Source organism: Phoca vitulina, unplaced genomic scaffold (genome assembly GCF_004348235.1).
Source record: "Phoca vitulina isolate PV1807 unplaced genomic scaffold, GSC_HSeal_1.0 scaffold11, whole genome shotgun sequence".
In the NCBI taxonomy this organism is placed as follows: Eukaryota; Metazoa; Chordata; class Mammalia; order Carnivora; family Phocidae; genus Phoca; species Phoca vitulina.
In genome coordinates, this window is record NW_022589714.1 from 44,485,393 (window position 1) to 44,501,836 (window position 16,444).

Consider the following 16,444-nt stretch of genomic DNA (forward strand, 5'->3'; position numbering starts at 1 on the left):
AAAACTCTATTCAAAAGTAAGACATCACGAGATCTCTTCAACTAGGTCATAAGCTCCTTGAGGTCCAAGGTTGCTTCTGACACTTCTTTGTATTTTCATAGGTAATCCCTAATCTCTGCTCTTTGCCTGGCTGTGCAAATGACCATTGAGATAAGCTGGTTAAATGACCATTTCCAGCCAAAATGGAGTTGGCCTCCTCTGTTAGTCTCTCTCATAGTACTGTGTTCTTCTCCTTGATAACACCTGTCACGATTTATAATTTTGTTATTTGTAATTCGCTTATTAATTTCTGTCATTGCAATAGGCTTTAAGTTCCAGGAAAGTAGGGATCATGTCTGCTTTCATTGTTCATATCTACATTCCTAATACCCATATAATGCCTGGCACATATAAATATTTTTGAGTTACTAAAGGAATGGGTTCCCAGGAGGACATTAGCAACTTCAGAGCCAGAGAGTGTCTCTCTTCTCCTAGATCTTACCAACTAGGGAGGTCCTTGACCTTCACCAGTTTTGCTGGACTAGCTTCCTCATGTACCCTGAGCATCCTGCCTCTTCCCATGACCTCCGAATTTGACTGCTAGTGACTTGATTCAAGTGGCTCTCAGAGCCTCTAGGACACATCATTGGGTAAGAGGTGGCAGTTTCCTTAACCAATTTGTTCCTGTTCTATTTGTCCGTGGTGTTATGGGCAATGAAGGAATGGATGGAGCTTTGAGGCTCCAGAGGCACAGAGGTGGGTAAGTGGACTTCTGATGAAGCTTGTAGAGACAAATGCAAAGGCTGCCCTGGGGAGCACCCACAAGGAAAGCATACTCTTTCATTTCTTCCCGTCCATGGTAACTCAATGTCCCCATCTTATAGAGAACTCCTTGAGACATGCATTCACCATCTACCAGCAAGAATTCCATCTGAAGTTACTTACCTTCAACTACACGTGACTTTCTGAGCCACATTTATGGGTTTACCCAAATTAGATTATGAAATTGTTGCATTACACTTCATTATTACCTTGAAATTACACTTCCATTCTGAATGGCCAAGTCTCGTAAGCAATGTGAGTGCTACCTGACATACATACTCTGAAACAAGCCCCATGTTAGGCTGTGAGTTTGTAATGGGTAATATTTGGATAATTCTGATTAAACATATAAATCATGAAAATTAGAAATGGGAAGAAAGCTCTCTACTTGGATTAGTTACATACTAGTGTTTGGCTCAGTAATGGATCATTCTCTCTCCTGCAGATCTTGCTCTTACCCAAGCATTTTTTGTTACATTTTTACCTTTCTTTCATGGCACTTCTTTACCCATGTTCAGCCCTTCCAGTAGACAGAGCCTCTCCATTTCTGCTCTTTGTACATTGTGTGTACTTTGGCTGGTAATCTCTAAAAGCCTTTGTGCAAGGTTTTTAAGTATTTTTCATCCAACATTGGTTTTGCCCCAAGGATCATCTTCCCCCAAGCAGTGACACTGGATTTTGACAATCCTTTTCTTTCTCATCATTATGAGATGGCCGTCATCCAGAAGTATGCTCAAGACCATGTCCAACATTAGGAATATTGCTCAGAAGGCCAGGGGTTTGCCAACTGAGCCAGGCAGACAGATAAATCCAAGAAGAGGAATGACAACATAGAAAAAGAGGTTGTGCAGGCCATAAGACTCAAATAAATCTTACTACTGAATTATCCATACTTCAGAGTTATAAAGAACTCCCAGCCATTCTGAAAGACCATAGGAAGAAGTAAGACCAAGACAGGGATTCCAAAGCAAGATGAGAAATTGGGAACGTTTGGGGAAGATGGTGGGGGAGGGGGATTAGTCAATTAAAAAAAAAAAAAAAAGGAAAGGAACAGAACAAAAACAAAGGAAATAAAATAAAAGGTTTGGGGGCGCCTGGGTGGCTCAGTCGTTAAGCGTCTGCCTTCAGCTCAGGTCATGATCCCAGGGTCCTGGGATCGAGCCCCACGTCAGGCTCCCTGCTCCGCGGGAAGCCTGCTTCTCCCTCTCCCACTCCCCCTGCTTGTGTTCCCTCTCTCGCTGTGTCTCTCTCTGTCAAATAAATAAAATCTTTAAAAAAATAAAAAATAAATAAAAGGTTTGGCTAAAATGGCAAGATCGGGCAGGAGCAGCGTGACAGGGTCAGGGCAGACTTGCGGGTAGGTGAGGAACTGGGTAGGAAGATAAATGAATATCTAAATTCCGAATTCCTGTGCAGGGATAGCTTCCCGTGTTTAGACGACTGGCTATTGGGCACTGTAGTTCAGTGGGATCAGCTGTTAGAATTCTTTTTAATGGAATTCTTTTTAAATTATTTATTGTGATAATCTACAAATCCTCCCCCAAACTCAGGATCATAATTTCATTTCTGCTGGTTTGCCTCACATATCAGATCTATTAAAAAAAATTTTTTTTAAAGGTGCAGAATCAGTAAAGAAAGCAGTGTGAGGAGCTAGAATGGGATGCCAGAAACAACACATGTGGCCACACCCCGGTTTACATGTGTATCACACATCTAGTTATAAGTCAATATTTTATATGGATGTCTAATTTACTTTTGTTTTTTCATTTAAACTCAATTAATTAACATATAATGTATTATTGATTTCAGAGGTAGAGATCAGTGATTCATCAGTCTTCTATAACACCCAGTGCTCATTCCATCATGTGCCCTCCTTAATGTCCATCACCCTGTTTTCCCATCCCCTACCCCCCTCCCCTCCAGCAACCCGTAGTTTGTTTCCTATGCTTAAGAGTCTCTTATGGTTTGTCTCCCTTTCTGATTTCATCTTGTTTTATTTTTTCCTCTCTTCCCTGTGATCCTCTGTTTTGTTTCTTAAATTCCACATATAAGTGAGATCATATGATAATTGTCTTTCTCTGATTGATAATTTACTTTTGATATATGTGGGTGTTCCTATTTTTGAGACACAGAGATGAGTTTTATATATTATTCAGCTAGAACCTTTTCAGTTCATGGTGCCTCCATGGGATTATATTCTGAATCTCATTTTGTCCATTATTAAAATCAGGGTTCTTTTGTTAAGTAAATAAAATGATTGAATTATCAGTGCGAAGTTAGTCCTTTTTCTCTTCATCAGTGTGATCTTTAAGCACTTTTATTAATACCTTTAAGTGCTATATTTGAGTGGCTACAAGCCCTGTTTTTTAAGATGAATCTTTTTTTAGATTTTATTTATTTATTTGAAAGAGAGAGATTGAGAGAACGACTGGGAGGAGGGGCAGAGGGAGAAGCAGACTCTTTGCAGAGCAGGGAGCCCAGCATGAGACTCGATCTCAGGACCCTGGGATCATGACCTAAGCCAAAGGCAGACACTTAACTGACTGAGCCACCCAGGCGCCCTAAGATAAATCTTATATTTCGGTATCAAATGTATCCAATTCATGATAAGCCCTTAGACCAGTCTCTTACCTTCTCTGGGTTTCATTTCTTCTTCTGAACAATGAACAAATATTCCAGCCCCTCCCCATGCTGTAGGTAGATGAGATCACATCTCTGACAGGAGTGCCTGGTCAGCAGGAGAAATCTGCAGTATCGTTATTGGGCTGTTACTGCTCTCTTCCAGATTGCACACCACATAATGCTTGTGGCGCCCACAGTCTAGCTGGGCTTCCACTGGCAAAATGATTTAAATGCAGTGGCTTGTTGTGGGCTGTGCTCAGGGTTCCCTGACATCCTGCGGGCAGGAATCTGGTGGTGGGCTCTTGGCCCATGTGTCTGTGCAGTGGGGTGTTGGATGTCTGAGCCTGAAGTGAAGAGGGTGGCAGTGGGTTCCGGGAGGGAGGCTTTTGGACGGGAAGCGTCTGGGTGATTATAAGAAGGCAGGTGCTGATTTACCTGTTTGCCAGTTTATTTTCTTTGGGGGAGGCAGTGTTTCAATTTACGGCATTCCTTGGAGGTTTGACATATCAATTAGATGTTATCGACAGTAATAGAGGGGCAGTTGCTATAAATGTGAAGTTTTTACTGGTAGGCCATGAAATGACACCCCAAGGGACTGTAACAGCGTGGCGTGATAAATACCGTGTTACCTGCACACAGGCAGAGGGACTGATTAATAGGGGAGGATGATTCTATCTGCTGCACTAAAATGTTATTTATTCATTTGCTGTCAATCAAACCTTCTGTTCTAATTGGCTGAAAGGTTAAATCATCAAGATCTGCTCATAAACCAAGTTAAGGTAGGAAGAAAAGCAGCATTAAATCATAATCAGTAGCTTGTTTATTTACAGCATTATTGCATCTGGGTGACCTTGGAGAGCCTCTCTCTGCCCTCTAGTTACAGTAGGAGCCCTGAGCTAGGGACTCGCGTGAGTGGAGGTTGCTGGAAGGGAGGAGATGTTCGCCGTGCCTGCTGGTGCAGCCAGAGTCGGAAGAAGGCAGCGCTCAGTGCGCTGTTGCCTCCGCATAATTAGACCACTGCTCCTCTTGCTGCTGCATTTTTAATGTATGGCTCACTCTCGTATTGCACGATCCTTGTAAAAGGAAGACTTATTTTCGAAAAGACAAATATATTTCCACAGTAACAGTTTTATAAAGATGTCAGTGAATAAGTATAGGCATCATTAAATCACATTTTAAAGGCAGGCTTCTCATTGTGATAAATCTGCATTATCAGGTCTCATTTCTGAAATGAATCATACGTTGTAAAACTTTATGGGAGTTGAGTAAAAGATCCCTTGTTGACCAGTACAAGTGTATATTGTGAAACCATGCAGAAAGGATAGCTTCAAATCCGTGAAAACGCTGATAGGGTTACACCCCTTTCTTAGAAGCAGTATATTTCAAGTACAAGCTACTTTGGGGAGGTAAGAAGCTTTTCTCACTGCCAAAGAAGCTTATTCAAAGAAAGCCAAGAGTAAACTCGCATTCAAAGGATCTCTCTGCTCAGCTTGGCACCGTGAGAACACAGCTTGCTCTTCAGTGGGGCTGGTAAAGGTCAGTAACCCAGAACCACAGCGCCGAGGACGGTGAGGCCTGCCCTGACGGGGCGTGCTCACGCTAGGATATGTCCTCACCACACGTACCACCCACGACCCACTCTGGGCTCATGCTCACTCACCCCACCTCCGCCTTCAGCAGCCCAGCCAGGCAAACACTGCAGCCTAGGAAGTGGACCGCTTTTCCTTTATCTTGATGTTTAACAAATTCACGTCCACATTATTTATTTGAGTATTTTAACCACAGACAGCCATGTCAAGTCATGAATCACGAATCTGTTATACCATACTACCATATTAAATACTAACGATCTACCATATTAAAGATAAATTTCCAAAGAGGGTCTGATTGTCCCCCCTGTGAGATGACAGGGGTGGCTGAATGGCTTCCTCGGTGTTTGAAATTATTTGCGTGTGTATTTTAGGTCACCATGTCTGTGGAAAGGTGAAACAAATGTTCATTGGTGGCTTGTATGGCAAAAACGGCCGACATTATCTGCTTTTTCATCTTCTAGTAACTGCTGAGTTCATTTTACTGTAAGAACACACACCCATTTCACGACCACCTGGCCTTACTCATTCTTCGTGAATAGCAAAACTTGTCAGCTGTGTTGTTCCACAGTCAGGTCGCGTGTGGGGTGCATGACACTTTCCTAGATAGAAGGACAAAATTGGAGCCATTTCTTCAAGTCAGAGAATTAATCAGAAAGATGAAAGTTGAGAAGCTGGACTTAGGTGGCTAATTCAGTAAGGAGAGACTATTTAAAGAAGAGAATGTGATAAAGTAATGTCCTCATGCTCCTTCCGAAGGAACAGACTGAGCAGCACTGGAATGCATGTTGCTTCTACTTACTAAACCCTCCACAAAGAGTTAGTCATCAGTAGCTGTCAGTATTAACGAGCCTGGTGCACATCTGGGTGGGCACTCACAAAAAACCGTACGAGAGAGAGTGGCCTATCTAGAAAGTCGCACACTCCATAAATGGATTGTTTCTCCCCTATCAGATAAAATATCATGCATCGCTAGAAATTAAATTTCATATGTATAGGAATTAAATATCATATATAACTAGTCATTCAATTTTTGTGCCCAAGAAATATACAATCTGTTGATCATTGGGATTGGAGAATAAAGAAAATTAAGACAACCAGTGTTTCTTTTGTGAGGTGGCCCGGTCACGGCTTCATATGGCTCTCCTTGTGAGCTTCTGTCTGTGCCACACACACTCAGCCTACGGGTTAAAACCTAGGCAGCTGGTGGTAGACATTCCAGATCAGGAAAGTCAGAACCTGGTCATGGGTTCAACCTCCTCCTGGGTTGGAAGAGAAAAATTGGGAACATCTCTACAGCAGGAAGGGGTAAAAGTCGAGATAAGCAACCCTAGGGGAAGTCTGGCACGTCCAGGGGGTTGTTCTAGAAACAGCACAGCCTAGAAGCACTTTGGGAGGGGGTCGCAGCTTTGGATGTTGGGGTTCAGAAGTAGACTGTTGGGCTGGAAGGGTTACAGCAGGACCTTAGGACTTCAGGGAATGAAGGGAATTCAGCAGGGTCAGGGTCAGGGCCATATTTGGTCCATAGCCTGTTTTTATACAGCCTCTGAACCAAATGGTTTCTACATCCTTAAAGGGTTGCTTTAAAAAAAAGAAAGAAAGAAAAATATGTGACAGGGAGCTCTGTGGCCTAAAATATTTACTGTCTGGCCCTTTAGAGTAAAAGTTTGCTGACCCTGGGGGTAGACATGGACTTGAGTACAGAATAATTGCTGGCACCAGGGTGTGACAGGCTTGTTGAATGACAGGGAATGAGGTGAGAGCCAGTTCCTAGGACCCAAGTCCTTGAGAAGAGGATCCAGAGCAGGGCTCACCTTACTGCTGAGTAACTTCCTGTATCCTTTCCTGGCTTGGGGTAGGATGGAGCTGGGCCCTGGGAGGGGCTGCAGGGAAGGGAGAGTCGGTGGGTCCTGCAGCAGGGACACAGGGAGTCTGGTGGAAGAGGGATTCCTGACATTGATAGTAACAGTTTACAGAGTGCTCTCCCAGCACTGCCCGCAGGATAGGCATTTTCTAGGTGTGACAGCAAAGACTCCAGAGATCAAGTGATTACCCACGGCCATCAAGCTAGTGAGTGGCAGAACCTGGGCCAAAACCTGAATATTGTGACTTCTGGCTGGTGGGCTTCCTGCTCCAACACAGTTCCTGTCCCCGAGTAGTGATCCTTGGCCAGCAAACCTCTTCACCCGACCAGGATACCTATGGAATACTTTGGAAAGCTGGATTTGAAACCTTCCTGCCCACAGCATCCCCTCCCATCAGTCCCCCATCCTCACTACCACTAAAATTGTCCTCTTAGGTCTTCCTGGTCCTCTTATTCTAAAACTGTCTATGCTTTTTCCAGCTTGCTGCCTTCTACCTAATGTAACATAGGCTTGTCCTCTTTGTTGCAAAATAGAACAGTGGATCTGAAAGTGAGGGTGAGGGCCCCAGTCCATCAGCATCACCTGGGAACCCATTAGAAATGCAAATTCTCAGGCCCCACCCCAGACTCTAGGGCTGGAAGCCGGCAGTCTGTGTCTAACACACCCTCCAGGGGCTGCTGATGAATCTGAGACCCCCTGGAACAGTGCGTCAGAATGTGCATCAGATTCTGTCATGGACCACACCTCCTCCCTCCCTGTGGGAAGCCCTGCACTAGGGCATGTCTGTGTTCTCTCCAGAAGGTGGTTGCCGTGTTCTATACTGGCTGAAGGTGTTAGTGACAGCTATCATACAGGTCGTTGTATATTGGTTCTGTCATGGGAACCAGTGAGAACTTCACTGCCGTGGCAAATTCTTCAGACGTTGTCACCAGCTGCTAAGCACCCCTGTACTGGGGGGAGAAGTTGAGGAAGATGGGACATGAACCAGCTACTGTACATACAGGGACCCAGATTTGGGAGTGCCAACATCGAAGATTTTCAGAGGGAGCCCGTGTTTCCCGAATGCTGCATTTCTGTGGAATGCATTGTAGTGCATCTAACTAGACTCAGTTGCCATAAAAAGAAGGCCGAGACGAGAACTCTCGGAAGAGTTCTGCAGAGCCTGTACCAGACGGCTGGCCCCACATCTACTTGCTAACAGGGTATTTGGACCCAAAGTTGGGAATCATGATCGTTCCCATGAAGGTTATAAAAATGAAGAAAATGAAGAACCATGAGAGACAATGGACTCTGAAAAACAAACTGAGGGTTCTAGAGGGGAGGGGGGTGGGAGGATGGGCTAGCCTGGTGATGGGTATTGAGGAGGGCACGTTCTGCATGGAGCACTGGGTGTTATGCACAAACGATGAATCATGGGACACTACATCTAAAACTAATGATGTAATGTATGGGGATTAACATAACAATAAAAAAAATTTTTAAAAAAATGAAGAAAATGAAAATCATAAAAACAAAGATGGATATCCCCAAGGTACAGCCCTTGTCCAGTCACGTGCTCTGAGTCAACAAACTGCATGGTGTCAGAGCTGCATTCTTAATTTCGTGTGGTTCCCTTTCATGATGTGTTGTCATATCCAGGAGAGATGGCTCCAAAAGGACACTTGCCACCTTTAGTCATAGAACAAAGCAACGGTCCTTCATAAGGAGTGAAGGGCAAAAATACTGATATCCTCCCCAGAGCTTTAAAACTGATGTTGAGGGGCCTTCTCCCTGCGGCAGTTTTTAGGCCAGGGCTGGTGTTAGGGTTGGTGGTGGTAGGGTTCTGTTGTTGTCGTGTTCATCTCCAGTGTGAAGGCTCCTCGGTACCGAGTCCCAGGTCTAGAGTTCCGCTGACTTGATGGAAAAAAACAGCTGAATGACAGAACAGCTGAAATTTCATCCATTTCTGCACCTCCCAGCCCACAGCCCTTCAGGACTGCCCAGCGGAACACCAGTGTGATCCTGATGGGGGCAGAGCCGTCACGGAGCAGGGAGAGGAATAAATCATCTCGCAACTTTAGGAAAATCTACTTTGTGCTTTCACACACTTGGTTGAACTTTTCAAAAATATTGACTAAACAACTTTCCAGCTGTGATCACCAACAGCTCTAGTTGACAGTCGTTGACAGAAAGCCAATGGGCACGCACAACGTCATCTCGTGCTAACGGCCTTCCTTAGCGGCTGTTGAGGAGATGAGTGCTGTCCTGGACCCGGAAGAGTGATTCCTGTCCCCCAGTGGCTTTCACTCGAGCATAGGGAAACTGTTTGCTTAGCGAGCCCAGGGGCAGACACGAAGCCTGCCTGTACATCTCCGTCACTCCGAGGGTGTTTTATGTTCCGATCTCCAGGAACACAAATAATATTCTTTCTAAGCTGCTCCAAAATACAACTGATAGAAAATATCATGGAAAAGGTGAATTGCCAGACAGTAAGCCCTCATGACCGAGGGCTTATTCCTAAAATGATGACAAATTTATTGCACACATTCACTGCTGGCTTTCTGAGATTAATAGCTGATCTATCTGATTTTAAAGGCTGACAATGGAATCAGAAAGAGTTACTGGTCAGTTTTCTCACCCATCCCCTTCATCCAGCAACCTTCCTCCCCACAAAATAATACAGAAAAATAAGCTGATTTAGCTTTAGCAGCAGTCTTACAGTATTTTATTGCAAGAGATTTCCATATGCCAAGGATAACTTTTAACCTTGTTGAATGCAGTCTGACTTCTTGGCATCTTCCTTCAACTCTGCAAAACCCTCAGGGCAGGGGACTAGCACAGCGAATAACTATGGGTAGATTGAAACACAACCTGAAAGGAAGCCATATTTTTGTGCGTGTCTCCTGGCTGCTTGTTTACTATGAAGGAGTAAAGAAGTCATTGTTTGATGTCTTAGCCTTGGGGCATGAATAAAATTCAAAGCAGGTGTTAGGAAATGCACTGCTTCACATCTTGGGCCTGGGCACACACACGCACACACACCTGTGTACACACAAAACCTAGGTTTACAAAATACAGGGAGGGAATCTCTGAGGCTGCTGGCCTGAGGGGAATCCGGATTCATCACAGAAAGCGAGATGCCTCCCATGCGTTTCGCTCTTATCATTTTGATTCTGACTTGGCTCCTCGGGCTAATTAAAATGATCTGACCAGACCTCCTGGCCTGCCAGACCTCCCAGCACCCTCCTTGCCCAGCTAAATCCCCCTTCCCATCTTGGCGTCTGATTTTTGTGTCATAAATTATCTCAAGTATTTAACCTAATTTACGTGCTTAACACATGCCCTGGTTGTCTCCTGCCCCGTTGCATTGGCCACCATGCTTGGTGAGCTCACAGGGAGCCACCCACTGGCAGCCTGGCTGCAGGCACTGAGATGAGCAGAGCAGGGTCACCGAGGGGGGGTCTTGCTGGCCGGCATGCGGGCATGAGCCCTGGGACACCTTCGTGACTTAGAGCCAAGGGCCCGCCTGCAACAGAGCACGCACCCAGAAATCCATTGACAAGTTGAGTGGGGCGGGGTGGTGACTTTTTATCAAGAAAGTGTTTGAAAAGAGAGAGAAATTATTTTTTTTAAGTTCCACTTTTTTATTAACAGAAAATGTCCCAGAAGAAAGACTGTTACGTGCACCATACCGCCTTACATCAGCTTTAATTGTGTTGAATGCTGCAATTTATGCAAATTCGAGAAGGGGCCTTTATGGGGCCTGCCAGAAACACTTGTCACCTTTTTATTGTAGAACTATCAGAGATTCCAGTGTGTTCAGTGGCTCGAGGCTAATCTTGGGCGGCTCCGTGCAAAGAGCGATTGTTTTCATCATAGAGAAACATTTTTTTGTACTCTGGAAATTTTTAAAGCTCTCCCCAGTGCCCCCAATTTCTTACCTGTTCAGCTGCAAATATCAGGCCCTTAATGGTTAGAGAGGGAGAGTCTATTTTTAAGTTTTCACTGAATATCTCCCCGGTGTTAGGTGCTGAATGTATTTGGCATGTCATCAGATCTGGAATACCCGCAGGAGCTTAGTGTAATTTTTAGTTATGAAATCGGTCAGATTTGATTCAGAGAATGTCTGGCAGCCCTTCTGGAGGGCCACTGGCTTGCTTAGGTGTGTGTATTGCAGTGGGTTTCTGAGGTAGGGTCAGGGGTTTTGTTCTGCACAGGCATTTGGCGTGAATTTCCATAAAAGCAGCCGTTTTTAAAAACCTGAAATTCAGGGCCATTTAGTCCTCATTGTGTTCTAAATCCTTTCAGTATTTAAGACACTAGGAAATGAAATTGCCAAATTCTTAACATTTGAAAATTGGCTCCTGCCCAGGCGTGGTCCTCACATTTCCAGCGCGCATCTCCGAGGGAGTGTGCTTCTGGGGAGAGACGGAGGCGACGCATTGGACAGTCACGCAGAGCGAAGGAGGAGCGGCGCTCTCCCCAGAGGCAACAGCCTTTTCAGAGCAGGCCTACTCTCCTTACAGGCTGAAAGGAGCCACTCGTGTCATTAAATCAATAATTCTGTGGAGCATTGGACTTGCCGGGGACAGGGAATCCTCTGGGGAAGAGCAAACTGAATGTGTCCTCGCCCCCACCAGCCTCTAGAGCTACCTGCTGGCAGAAAGTGTGGCCAGGCTGCCCACCCTTCCATCCATCCAGGGGAGGCCTAGGCCCAGGTGGTTGTTATATTCCAGGCAAATTTCAGCAGAATTCCCCAGCACCTGAGCTGGGCACCAAGCAGTCAAAAGTAGGACCAGCCCTACCGAACAATATGGAGCAAGTCGGAGTATTTGGAGCCAGGGCAGGGCCCTGAGGGAGAAGTGTGTCCCCTCACACCCACCACAGGCCTGGCCTAAAGTAGTCCAGTCTCTTCTGGACAGGAACTTCACAGCACATGAAAGCTCAGCCCCAGGCAGATCATTCTCCCCAGCTGCCCTAACTTAGAGAGGTGAAGGGCCCGGAACCTAGGCCATAGGTGGAGAGCCCTTCCACCCGCCCCACCTCCGAGGGAGGGCCACTCCTGGTCTCCTCTGTAACATCACCTAGGACAGGACCCCACAGCCTCTCCGAGTCACCACGTTGATGTTTCTGATTTCTCTGGTGGGCCAAGAATTACTGCTCGGTTGCCAGAATCAGCATGTTGCTGATATCCCTTCTGCACGTGGACCAGTAGTGGGCCCAGTCACATCAGAAGGGTCAGTTGGTGGACTCAACACACTGATAGCAAAGGGTTAGTCTAGACTGCTCTGCCTGGCTCCTGAAGTCTGGTCTGAGTCTTTATTTCCAGAGTAATTTTTAGTTAGGAATTTTGGTCTCCCAGACAGGTGGCAGCAAGAGTCCCTATATCTGTTAACTACAGGAACACTCCTCTGTTCAACCTCTTCCTGTCTGTCCCTCACCAGTGCGGGGACTACTCGGTGGTATTTATTCTTCAAAGGGAAAAAAAGGGTTTTTGTCTCTGATATGGACCTAGAACCATACGAATAATGAATTTGTCTGAAGAAGATGAATTAACTGACCTTAAGCTAATGGCTAATCCTTTGATATCAAGCAAGGTGAATTTTTTGTACAAAATCTTATATTGATTGGAGCCTTTGAGAATTCCAAGGAAATGGACAGAACCTGGAGTGTTTGGGAGTAAGGACTTCCCATCTCCACGCTGTGTCTTGTGAATTGGTTTGCTGAAGTTCTTGTAGGCTCTGGATCTCTAAACTTTGAGCAGGATTATCTTGGATAGTAGGTATTTCGAAACCCATTTCTTATTCCCTTGTGTTCAAAAATCTTAGTGGTGTGAACTTGGTAACATAAAATCCTCCTACCTAAAATGCTCAGCTGTGTCTGGCTTCACCAGAAAAACTAACAAAGCCTCTGAAGAATATGTTGTGCTCTCAGTGGGGAGGGGAGTTATTGGGGCAGGAGCTCGGATGGCAAGTGACCCAGTTGGTGTTTGGGAGGGTCCATCGGGACTCCAGACGCTGTAGCAGTAGGCTTGAGACACACTTTCCCTTGGAAGAGCCCCACGTTTCCCTCCCATACGTGATGGGCTCTCGGAGGAGGCAGATAATAGGCAAGGGTAAAGGTCATTAATTTTAAGATCCAAGTGTGACAGAAACCCTATTAGAAAGAACACATCTCTTCAAAAGACTTCCCAGACATTTAGAACTGTTACAACTGAATTTAAATTTGTGAGGGAAACCATTAAACCTTGGAAGAAAGAAATGCCAGACCAAGAGGGTGCTTTTAGACACTAATTTGATTGACCAGGCCTCCCCTGTTGCTATACCACACAAAAGCTCTTGCCCAGATGCAACCGTGCGCGTGCGCACACACACACACACACACCAACTCCCACCACCAGTTGTGTACAAACATGAATACAGAGGCAGGAAGAAACATGAATTTTCTTTTTTTTTTCTGCATGATACTCAAATTCATTGCGTTTCTAGCACAGCTGCTGCAAGAGAGAAAAGCACTTGGCCCCAGAGTCTGTTTATGTGTTTGAGCCGAGAAAGCGATTTTTGTTGCAAGGAGCTCTAAGTGAGACAGACAGAGTCAGAGAATAAGAGAGAGAGATAATTATCTAAATTATGTTCGTGCTATTATCGAAGACGAATATAGTTAAAATGTAATTAAATATGACGGGCTAGCAGGATGTAAGCCAAGCTTTGGAATGCTAATCATCAATTACGGCATCCCCTTAGGGGAATCAAGGAGCGCTCAGTGGCAGGGAGTGGATGGCACCAGAGTGGGAGTCGGGGACTTGGGGTTGGGGAGCTGGGTGAGATGCAGAGTATTAAAACAGCCCCTCTCCCCTCTGCTCCCACACATGCTCGTTTGAACACTCTACGAATGTCCCCAGGAACGAACTTTCCTGTGGCTGCCACAGGGTTAGAAGCTTTCAGTTCAGCTCTTACAAGGAGCTGGCGGGAGGGTCCTGACCTTTTCTTTGAGAGGAAACTCCTCTAAAAGGGAAAATTATGCTATGAGCAGGGAAGGTAACACCAAAACCGGCTCATGTTAGAGCAGCAAATACAAGGGCATTCACCAGAGCAGCCAGAAAGCATAAAATGCCCATGTAGGTCCAGAAATCTCGGAGGCAGGAGGAACCTAGGGGACTGCTGATCTGGACTGTAATTAGGACAGTAGATGACACACGTCTGTCCCAGCAGGCTGCTCCCCACCCCACCATCCCCAGCCAGGGTAAGGGCTCCACCCCTGCTGTACACTGAAATCCCCTGTGGAGTTTAAACAGGACTCATGCAGGGCCCACCCCCAGAGATTCTGAGTTTAACTGGCCTGGGGCGTGGCCTGGGAGTGGGAATGTTTAGAAGCTCCCCAGAATAACCTTCTACAAACCGTAGCCAAGGGGAGGGCAAGCAGCAGCCACTGAAGACTGTGTCAGCTGTTCTGTCCTTCCACAAACCTGTTGTACCAGTCTCAAGGCAAAGAAGAGAACTGTGTAAGAAAATCGATTTTTTTTTAAAAGATGTTATTTCTGAGTAATCTCCACACCGAAGCTGGGGCTTGAACTCACAACCCCAAGATCAAGAGTTGCAAGCTCCACCGATGGAGCCAGGCAGGTGCCCCAGATTTTTGTTGTTGTTCTTAATGAAACGTGATTTGTATATCTTTGCTGGTGCTAGGTTCCCATAGAATTTCGAGGTGGTATGATTCCTGCACAAGAGTTCATTTGTTCCATTTAGCACTGTCTGAACTCTCTCTAAGGCTGGGATAGAAACCTGGCCACCTCCTTGGGCGGGCCAGGTGGGTGATGTGAGCGAGCAAAGCAGACCAGGGCAGGCTCCAGGGAGATGGAGACCACCAGAAGATCGATGGCCTGGGTCTGTCTCATTCACCTCAGCTGTAGACAGTGTTGTCTTTGCAGAAAAGGACCCAAGGATGCCAGATCTTCAGGTTTTCAAGAGAAACCTATTTGTACAAACCTGTTTGTATTTTTATGTGAAATCTCCTAATTTTTAAGTGGGATCTAACTCAAATTTTTAAAAATACTCAGTAAACCAGCAAAAATATGTCTTCTGAGCCTCCCCTGGGTGACCTTTGATCTCAGGAAGCATTTGGCTGATCAGCGTGTGACTAAATGGTCACCACTCCCCGGGGCTCCTTGCAATCTGTTTTCCTGCCACCTCAGTGGGACCTGCAGTCAGGTTCCACTAACTTGGCAGTGTTTTTCCTCAGCCTGGCATGTAGAGGGCTCTCTGTAAATAGTTGTTGAATGGAGAGACAGACAGGGTAAATGGAGCAAGCCCAGAATTCCCTGGAAGTTGGGGCAGCTATAAAATCCAGTTAAGCGTTGTGCAAGACAAAAGAACTTCCTCCCAGGTTGCCAGATCCGACCTGCACGGCACTGAGGCTTTCGTTCAGACCGGGGTCAGAGGTCTGGGGACCAGGGAGCTCTTTGGAAAGGGTTAATCAGGGTCTGGGCTGCCCCTGCCTCTCTGCTGCGTAGGATGCGGGGTCACTCTGCCTCTGGGGCCAGGGAGGTGGGCCCAGCATGTGCCAGGTTGGGAGCCGCTGGGGAAAGACACGCAGGGCCCCGCTTAGGGCCTATTACAACTCGGGATTCCCGCCTCACCCAGTGCTGTGGGCGATGGTCCCGAGCGCAGTTTTAGATACGATGAAAAAGATGGCGCTCGGGTCCTTGGCCTGTCGCAGCTGCGGGGCAGACAGAACAGCGCGCTCCGAGGGACGGCGGGCAGCTGGGGGATCCGTGTGAGGGGCGCACGCATAAAGAACTGCCAGAGGGATCTTCAGGGGAGTCTGGAGGCTCACTCAAGGCCTCCGATACCTGTCGCGTCTCAGTGCCACACAGCTCCAGAGGGCGCCGCTGTCCCCGCAGGAGCTCGGGGGATAGGGGACAGCCTTTCATGTTCCCTTCCTCTGCGAGAATCTTTTCCGAAGGCTCCTGTTTGCCTCCCAGCCCTGCTCCCAAAGGCTGTAAATAAATCTGCTCCCCGCACATATCCTTTCCATTACTCGTCACCATAGGCCTGTCTCCTTCTCTGGCTCTGCTTTTATTTTTCACCTTCTGAATTTTTAAATGGTTATCAAAGTTATATGTGGACATTGTTTTAAAAGCCAAGTAGAAGCACAAGGCTCATTAACAAAAAGCAGGAGTCCCCTGCTTCTCCCTTCCCTCCCCCACGGCCCACTCCCCAGAGGCAGCCTTTCCTTCCTTCTCTTTAACAATTTTTTTAATATTTGGAAAAGTTAGAACGTTCAGAGGAAATACCTTTAATATGGTTTAAAAATTAAAAACTAAAGACAGTGAAATGTCTCTCACCCACCACCTCTTCCTCCAGAGACTAGTTTATACATAAAGGAATATGTGGATTCTCCCCATTTTCTTAATACAGATTTCTGTATACCTTGGAGATCCCTAGAACTTCTCGCTCCCGCTCTCCCTTTCCCTAGCTCTCTCCAGCTGCATAGTCCTTCATCACAGGGATAGAGATGACCATAATTTTCTTACCCAGTCCCTCATTTGAGGAGCATTTAGGTTGTCTGCATTCTCTTGCTCTGCAAAGG

The 16,444-nt window shown here is 46.2% G+C and overlaps 1 protein-coding gene across 2 annotated transcripts in view; it reads left to right on the plus strand.

Moving 5' to 3' along the window:
• Window positions 1-16,444, plus strand: part of BTBD9 (BTB domain containing 9) — a 415,915-nt gene that overhangs the window by 370,704 nt on the left and 28,767 nt on the right. The gene's annotated exons all lie outside the window — the stretch shown is intronic.